The sequence below is a fragment of the Vombatus ursinus genome, unplaced genomic scaffold (genome assembly GCF_900497805.2).
Source record: "Vombatus ursinus unplaced genomic scaffold, bare-nosed wombat genome assembly UNPS02014798.1, whole genome shotgun sequence".
NCBI lineage: Eukaryota > Metazoa > Chordata > Mammalia > Diprotodontia > Vombatidae > Vombatus > Vombatus ursinus.
The window spans coordinates 38341092-38347091 of record NW_020954576.1 but is presented as its reverse complement, the minus strand read 5'-3'; the positions used below and the strand labels follow the sequence as shown (position 1 = coordinate 38347091).

Sequence of the window (6000 nt, the reverse complement as noted above, 5' to 3'; positions counted from 1 at the left end):
TCCTCCTATAAGGAGCAGGCTGCCAGAGTCATACTTACCAGTCTTCGGTCCTCAACCGGATAAACACAGAGATGAGCCTACCAGGAGGTGCCAACACCAGAGCTTTATTCAGAGGCCATCACAGCAAGGCCAAGCAGGAAGGCCAGAGCAACAGAGCAGGAGCAAACAGAGCGCGTGATCCCACCACGATCGTTCCTTACGTACCTACTTAGTCCCTCCTCCTCAGTCCGCCTACTAGTCAATGATTGTAGGGTCAGATACCGGAAGGGGATGTCTGAGTTTAGCGCACCAAGGGAGAGGAAGTGACGCAGGAGGCTAGGACCGGATACGGGAAGGAGACGTCTGGGATTAGTGCATAGACAAAGAGTACGTGACCTAGGAAGTCAGGCCCAGATACCGGGAGGAGGCGTCTGGGGTCAGTGCTACACAAAGGGAAGGTACGTGACCCAGGAAGTCAGGAAGGACACAGGAAGGAGGCGTCTGCGGTTGACGTTGCACTTAGGGAGGGGACTAAGCAAAGGGAACTCGTCCTCTGCCATCCCACTCCCACGTGGCACAGCCCCCTACCTCAGGAGCACGTGCTCCAGCTACTTCCTCGTATTCTGTACCTTCCCCAGCTTATCTCACATAGCACTGCCCACTGCCTCAGGACTACTCTGTATCCAGCCCATCCCAGTTCACCACAACTCCGCCCACCACAGCCCCTGCGTCAGGAGCGTGAGCTCCGGTTACTTCCAAATACCCAGATCCTACCCCAATCTTGCCACAACCCGCACTTGGCAGTAGGCAACATCAGACAGTCCCTCACACTACCTCACAATATTATTGTGAGAATCAGATGAGATCATATTTGCACTCTGCAAATCTTAAAGCATTATATAAATGTTTGTTATTATTAAATCATAAATTTTTAAAAAAGACTACATAATTTATCATTTTTGTTGATCAGTTGTTTCAGTTGTGTCCAATTCTTCATGACCCCATTTGGGGTTTTCTTGGCAGAGGTACTGTAGGGGTTTGCCATTTCCTTTTCTAGTTCATTTTATAGATGAGAAAAACAAGGCAAACAGGGTAAACTGACTTGCCCAGGTCACACAGCTAGTAAGTGTATGGGGTCAGATTTGAACTCAGGAAGATAGAGTCTTCCTGATTTCAGGTCCAGTGCTCTATCCATTGTGCCACCTAGCTGGCCTACATTTTATCATACTTTTACCCTAAAGCTACTTGCCACTTGCAATGAATGATTTCACCCATGATATAGGTAAATCCACCCAATCAGGAACATTACAGCAAAGTTCAAATTTATTTATAACATCATTAATCCCTCCCATATATCTAACCGAAGCCTCTTCTGTCCCCATCCTCATCAGAAATAGAGAATAGCACAGTGTAATTTACATAGAAGGCCTAGCACATAGGTTCCCAAAGTGGGAGATACCACCCCTAGGGTGCGCTGGAATGATCCAAGGGAGCAGTAGCAGCCTCAGGTGCAACTGGGGGACATTGAGTAAAAATAAGGGGGTGGTGGAAGCATAAGGAAAAAAGAGAAGATAAGAAAAATTTGAAAACCATTCTTACATGTTCCATCTGTTGTTTATCTAAGTTAAAGTCACAGTGATTACATTATTTTCCAAATAAACATACAAAATGCAAGTTATAACCCACCAGTGGTCAAGTCCACTAACAGGTCTTAATAAGCAAGTGTTGGCATGCAAGTTTGTCACAAATTGTCAGGAAGTCTAGCATGCATCAGCAAGAATATGTGTGTGCAATGACTTGTTTATGGTTACATGATGCAATATTACATCGTCAAAATTTCAATGCAGAGGAAAAAAAACCACGGATTTACAATAAATTATTAAATTTAAGATGTCATTTTTAAAAATATATTTTTTTGAAATGATGCAAATTTTTTTAAAATGTCATAGGGTTAAAGAAAGTAGATTTCCAGGGGGGTGCTGAGTAATTTTTTTTTTAAAAGGGGGCGGTATGCCAAATAAGTCTGGGAACCTCTGGCCTCTAGCGTATACCTTGGCTCATCACAGGTGATTAATAAGTGCCTATCGGTGATTAATAAATGCATATTGAATACTGAATGCAAATTGAACACGTATACACTCTTTTCCACATGAGGTCCTCAAACGTTGGACAAGCTCCCTGTAGTAAGCAATCAAGGTATTGGGGGCAGAGAGAAATATGCCTTGGATTGGAAAAGAGGAAGGCTGGGTTCTATTCCTGGCTCTGCTAACTACTGGCCTTGAGGGAGCCCCATACCATTTGTGGTCCCCATTTTCATCCTCTGTAAAATGCGGAGCTGGCAGGGGCGGCCTGAATGCAAAAGGGCAAATCCGGGCTTCACCTGAGGAAAATCTTTCTAATCATTAGAATGATAGCAAAGTGGAACAGGCTCCCTCAAGAGACAGGGGGGGCTTCCCATTACTTGAGACCTTCAAGCAAAAGCTGGATGAGCACCTGTCGGGTATATTATAAAGGGGATTCTTGTTCGGGAATGGGTGGGACCGGGTGGCTTCTGAGGCCCTTTCCAACGTGGAGATTCTGTGATCGTGCACAAGTCTTGATCTCTCAGGGGCTTTCCGCTCTAAAGCCTGCGGTCCTACGGAGTTCTGACGGAGGGCACACATGCTCCCTGCAAGTGGCGTTAAGTGTTGCCAGATTCATAAGCCATGTGACCTCGAGCACACACAGAGACGCACCTGAAAAGGGGATCTCGAGTTTATTCTCTGGAGTTCAAAGGTAGAGACCAACATGATAATCTTTCACTGATGTCCTCCTCTTTTCTGCTCTATGGTTGCCTTTTCTAATCACTCTGACCAAACTGTTGAAAGCAGAGCTTTAGTGTATCCAGAGGGATGTGCCTGGTAACTCTGGCATCTTCATTTCATCTGTTTATGAACTCAGGGCCTCAATAGTTAAATTGTTTGCAATCCACCCTGTGGGGTATGTGGCTTAATTAACTGACATCTACTTGACTAAAGTCCTTTGAAATTCTTTGCCTGCAAAGACCTGTAAAACATGTCCATTCAGCAACACAGCAGGTGTGTCCTACCTGATGGTCATGACATTCAACAAGGCGAGAGTAGTGGGAAGGGATGAGGAGCAGGGGGAAGTCTACCTCTGGACTGGCAGGCACTCTCCCACCTGTCTGATGCTGTCAGATGCAGCCACAGGAACAAAACCCTCCAAGTCAAGGGTGGCCTCCAGGAGTTCACTGTCACCTTCAGAAGAACAGACTTCAGTCAGGGAAGGGAGGCCATCAGTGGCCAGGCTGCGTTGTAAACCAGGCAGATACTGGCTTCTCCAGGACTGATGGTGCACATGCACCAGACTAAAAACATCACGCAGATGTGGGCTAACTGCAGAGGAATGAAGCCAGTCTGATTTGGTGAAAAGTCTGAATTGGGGGATGTATTGTTTAGAGACTCAACCAGTCCTAGAAGCCCGTGTTCATCACAATGAGCCGCTCTAAATTTAGGGCTTTTAGATTTGGAAAGCACTTTAGGTCCATTATCTCATTTGAGCTTTGTAATGACCTTTGAGATAGGTAGAGCGGGAATTATTATCCCCATTTTGCCATCAGGGGAACTGAGGCTCTGAGAATTGGGTGATTTCCTCGAGTTACACATCTCATATCAGAGATGGGATTTGAGCTAAGGCTCTTCTGATCCTGTGTAGCACTACACCATGTTCCTTTTAAAAATATTGGAAATTACTACTTGTAGACAGCTATAGGAACATACTTAGGTAAAATGTTTTCAGTGCCTTATCCATTCTTTGATACTGTAACAAATCTGTAGTTTCCTTAAGATAGGCACTCCCTCTTACCATGAAAGTTACAACCTATCCTTGCCTTCTCATTCTGGATGACTATTGCTTATTTCTTCCCATAAATCCTCTGCGGAAGGGCCATGCAATATATAATTCTTACAGCAGCATGTCTACTCATTGGTCACTAGACAAACAACTCACATTTAGAATACTGAGTAAAGTTAATGTTTATAGGCAATCTATAAACTATGTGATGTTCAGCATCCTCTGTCTCTTTGCTACCATCACTGAAACAGAACATACAAGACTGAGGACCATTTCACTTGATTTCTTGATTTCATGCATTGCCATGATCAAAGAATTCATTACTAAGTGTCTAGCCTGCTAGCCCTGAGCCTCTCTATACATAGCTGGGCTAGCCCTCAGAAAGCAGAGACAGTCTATTGCTGGGACCATACCCAAGCATGGTAGAACCTGTCAGAATTTGTGTTCTGGTGGCATAGCCAATGAGAACCTAGAGTCATCTATCTCCACATCATACTGAGGTAATAGGTTAGGACTTGTTGGAGACTCCAACACTTTAAAATATCAGAGAACTGTAATTGGTACATTTCACTAAAGAGTTACTCTAGTGCCTCATGGCATGGTAAGTTACAAGTTCTAGGATAAAGAGTTTTCACTTAACTGGAATAGGAAGTTTGGAAGGTTTTAAATTGAAAGTCTTTAGGGCCATAGGTGTTTATTTGGTTTTAAACAATAATTAAATATTTCAAGTAACATGACCTCCTATTTCATACTTCTTAATAAATTTATATTCTATAACTTTGTCTTAGCAACCAATCAATTAATAAGCATTTATTAAGCATCTACTATGTGCCATGCACTATGCTAGGTGCACATGTCCTCAACAAGGTGCTTATCAAGTCTAGGTGGGTAAGACAACATGTACACATATAGATATATACTATATATGTATGTATACATATATATGTGAAATAATAAGATTGATTCTGTCTTTTTAAAAATCAATCCTACTTACAGTAAATTGATTTCGCAATGTAACTGCGTAAGTCGTGATTTTTTTTGTCTCTGAACTTAATTCAGAAATTTAGTTGGCTTATAACAAGTTAAGTTTAGAAATCATCACTGTACTGTTCTTGGATCAAGTAAATCTGTTTCCCTTGAAGGAAGCAGGTGGACACCAGGGAGTCTGGTCTAGTATCTTTACACCACCAAGCTGCCCTTCAAGGATGTCTAGTTTGTTATCCAAAGAAGTCTGGTTTGCTATCTCTGTCCTTGCAGATGCAGTTAGACTTGAACTTGAACATGTCTTAGTCACAGGAGGGAAGCAGGGGGGTTTTGCTAGCTCTCATTCCTAATGTCCATCCAATCATATTTTCTTCCATCTATGATGCCAGCCTTCCTATTTCCTGTATTACCCAAAAGTATAAAGAAGCTGCCCCCCTCATTCAGGGTCTTAGCTTTGCTAAGGAAGCTGAGATCCTATATATTGGTCAATTCCGGCTTTACTAATAAATCGATCACACTCGGAACTTTGTGCTTCAGTCTACCTTAATTTTAACTGTAACACACACATAACATACACACACACACACACATATACATACCTATTTACACATATACATAGATAAAGTGATTTTGAGAGAAAAGCATAAACAGCTGAAGGCATCAGAAAAGCTGCATAAAGAAAGTAGGGTTTGAGCTGTGCCTTGAAGGAAAGCAAAGTTTCTTAGAGACTGAGATAAGAAGGAAGTGCAATCCAAGCTAGAGGGACAGCCAGTAAATCAATGGAGTGGAGGGCATGGGGAACAGCATGAAGGGATTAATATGCAACAAGGATGTAAAGGTAAGTTGAGTCCAGGTTGTGAAGAACATAACATTTCAAAGCGCAGGATTAGAATTTCATCCTGGAGTTTCTTAAGTAGGGGAATGCAATGGTCAGAATTATGATTTAGGAATCGATATGGAGGCTGTGTGGAGAATGGATTGGAGAGAAGTGTGGCTCCTAACCCACTCATCTTATGCAAGAGGCTTTCCTGACTCTAACAAGACAGTCCCCTGTCTGATTCAGAGGCCATCTATAGATTCAGTCTGACTGATCTCTATTTTACTCCAGGTCATGTGAACCCCAAGAATTCTTTCCCTTACCTGAATTCAAACCCTAATCCTTTCAAGGAAGGTCAGCATCTGAAA

The 6000-nt window shown here is 42.8% G+C and overlaps 1 long non-coding RNA gene across 2 annotated transcripts in view; it reads right to left on the bottom strand.

Moving 5' to 3' along the window:
* Positions 1-1934: 1934 nt before the first annotated feature.
* LOC114050185 overlaps positions 1935-6000 on the bottom strand; it is a 161137-nt gene continuing 157071 nt past the window's right edge. The window contains exon 5 of one of the 2 annotated variants that reach the window (XR_003569948.1): positions 1935-2714. This is a non-coding gene — a long non-coding RNA (uncharacterized LOC114050185). Of the gene's footprint in view, positions 2715-2924; positions 3237-6000 lie in introns of those variants that run through there. The other variant, XR_003569947.1, reaches the window with a different exon arrangement.